This window comes from Vicia villosa, linkage group LG6 (genome assembly GCF_029867415.1).
Source record: "Vicia villosa cultivar HV-30 ecotype Madison, WI linkage group LG6, Vvil1.0, whole genome shotgun sequence".
Taxonomy (NCBI): Eukaryota; Viridiplantae; Streptophyta; class Magnoliopsida; order Fabales; family Fabaceae; genus Vicia; species Vicia villosa.
The window spans coordinates 131,849,657-131,852,958 of NC_081185.1; positions in this window are offsets into that span (position 1 = coordinate 131,849,657).

Here is a 3,302-nt window from a genome sequence, read left to right on the forward strand (position 1 = left end):
ATTATTTTAGAGTGTGTTTATTTCTAAGATTAAAATTACATTTTCACGAATGTGACACTGAAAATGGAAGAATCTCTCGTTTGTTTAAAGTTTTTTAGATTATTCTTCAATATTTTCTATTTTATGGATTATTTTGTATTCGTGATTTTTCAATCTTATTCTTGTAAGAACAAAATTTGGTTTTGCATATGGTCTTATTTTTTATGATAACATTACATTGATATTTTAGAGAATAATTTAGCACTCTAACGGATTGTGTCTAATGTGTAGTTTTTTCTAACATGTTCTGACTCTAAAGATAAGGCGTGTGACGTCATCAAGTTAAGGACTCAACACATTGTGACTCTGGAAGAAATCAATTGTGTTTACAAAGACTCAGTCAAGTTCAATAATGCTTTCTAATCGCGACTCTTTTGGAAGAAGCTTTTGAAGACAAGGTTTTGTGTGAACAAGTTGTGAAGACTTCTTTAGCTCAATGATTCTAATATACAAGTACGAAGATTCTGAATATAAGGTTCTAGAAGAACAAATTCTGAAGATTCGAAAGATAAAGATTCTGACGACCAAGTTCTGAAGACTTTGAAGATAAGGTTCTGGATGAACAAGTTATGTAGACTCTGATGACTTAGGTTCTGAAGATTCAAGTTTTGGTCCTTTTAAGCATACTTCATCTACAACTATCAGAAGCCTCTGATGATTAGAAGATAAGAAAAAAATTGGGATGCGTAGGAAATATTACGAGGTATATATGTTTCCACTATTCGGGTAAGGTGGCACGAGTACTGTATTATGGTATTATGTTCTCAACAACTCCCTCACTGGCGGTTGACAACAAAATATATGGAATTAAGTATTCTTATTCTACCCTTCAACGATATTCTCTTTGGCTATAAAAGGAAGACTCTTAAGATTGTAGTAGATATCGATCAATCACCAACAACCTTCAATACAAAACTACGTTGAAATGTTGCGCAAATATTTGATACATTCTTTGTATAGTTTTGTAATTGCCAGTGAACTTTTGTTCATTAACTTTCTGCAAGTGAGCTTTGGTTCATATAATTGCTAAACACTTTTGTGTTTTCTGTTTGTATTTCAAACTTGTGTAATCTTCTTTCAAGAAGCAACTATCTAAACATAACCATTGTATTTTAACTTTTAAGTTGATGGTTCCTTGAGAGACTAGGATATTGTCATAATTTCTCGAGAAGACATTGAAGGGTAGTCTTTGTGTTTTGCAACATTAACGAGTAGTCTTTGTTGTGGTTCTGTAATCAATTTGGTGATAGTGGATTAAGTCCTTATTGAGAAGGAAAAATCACCTTGGCGGGTGGATTGGACTAACTTTGTTAAGAGTGATCCATGATAAAAATAAATGTGTCATTTATCTTTTATTTTGTGTTCTTTGTTTTTGTCTTGGGAAGAACTTATTTTAAATCTCCAAACCCAATTCAAACCCCCTTTCTTGTGTTTCTCGCACCTTTAATTGGTATCAGAGCTTCATTTCTAATATTGATTGTTTAATCAAACATTTAATCGTATCAAATAAATATCCAAAACTTTCCGTGAAATACAATGGCCATGCCACTACCACTGCCACTAGTTATAATTGAAAGAGATTACTATAACGACAAACCTCTAATCTTTGATGGAGAAATATTTGTTACTGGAAGGATAGGATTGAAAGTTTCTTTCTTGATCACGATGTTGATCTATGGAATATGGTAGTAGATGGCTATAAACATCCTATGGATATTAGTTGTAACAAGATCGAAAGAAGAAGTATGTACGATCAACAACAAAATAGTATAAGAATCATCACAAATCTAGAACCATGATGTCGAATGTGATTTCTTATACTGAGTATGAAAAGATAGCAAATAGAGACTCTACTAAGTCTATATTTGATTTTTTGAGAATGACTCGTAAGGACGATATTCAAGTTAAAGAGACCAAGTCTATGAAGCCTTTAAGATGGAATATGATTAGACTATTGATAATATGTTATCAAGTTTTCAAACTCTTGTTGCAGGACTAAAGATTCTGAACAAAGGGTATTCTACTTCAGATCATGTATGAAGATTATCAGAAGCTTGCCAACAAGATGGAGGCCTATGGTAACTACACTCAAACTTAACAAGGATATGAACAAATCTTCTTTAGAGGAATTGATTAGGTCTCTATGAAGTCATGAAATAGAGTTGGAACAAGATGAACCTCAAAAGAGAGATAAATTAGTTGCTCTAAAGTGTGCCACAAAGTTTGAAAAGATTAAAGCTCTTCAAGATGAAGAGGAGGAAGAATCAGAAGGAGATTCTGATTAAGAAGATGAGTTGCTGATGCTATCTGTAATACGGTGAACTGACTTTATAGAAATGTTGCGGTAAGCAAGAGTCGCCACCGACTTTTATTTTATCCAAATTAATTAGAAAGGCTAAAAGAACAGGAAAAACCTTTTAAATAAAAACAGGGTTCAGGGGGTAATTATGCAAAGGGAAGGTGTAAGGCACCCTTTGCATCCATGGTTTTCCATGGGCTCTTAATTGCTTTGCTCTTTTGAAGGAAAAAAGTGTAGAAAAGAAATAAGACTTTAGCTTGTAAATAAGCGTAGCTTTTTGAAGGTTTATGAGAAAGAATATGAAAAGATTTTTAGAGCAAGGCAAAGCAATTAGGGGCAATTACCTTGTAGTTTAAAAAACGTTCTTTTAGCCTTTCAGGGTGAAAGGGTCTATCCAAGCCATAAGAGGGCAGGAAGCCTTTCATTTGGAGGTTGAAGGGTCATCGAGAGTTCGTTAGCCATAAGACTGTCCCATGCCATAGAGAGGCAGGTAGTCGGAGGGAAGAACCAGAATAGCCTTTCGTAGGCAGCCAGAGGATACCTCAGCCTTTTCGTAGGCAACTTTCGAGGGTCGAGGTCATATTGGTGTACCGAAGGCAGCATCATTAGGGTCGTATGACCTTTGCATAATCGAGGCAACATGGCTGAGGTACCCTCGTATTCGAGGGACAATGGCTATTCTGCAAAACACAAGGCAATAGGCAACAGGCAGCAAAGAGGTTACCTCAAAAGTGTGCGTGTGTGCACCAATCACGTGATTTGATTCAAATATTTATCTTATAATTAGTTATTCTAGGTTTATTACAAGCTTGCACTCCCTAGAATTACTAACCACAACAATTAATATTAACAATTAATGGGGAAAAGGAAAATGAAACCAGCGGGGGAAAGGGAAATTGAAACCAGCGGGATAAACAGAGCAATAAGTTTGAAACGTGAGATCAGGGTTTAGGGTTACCGACTA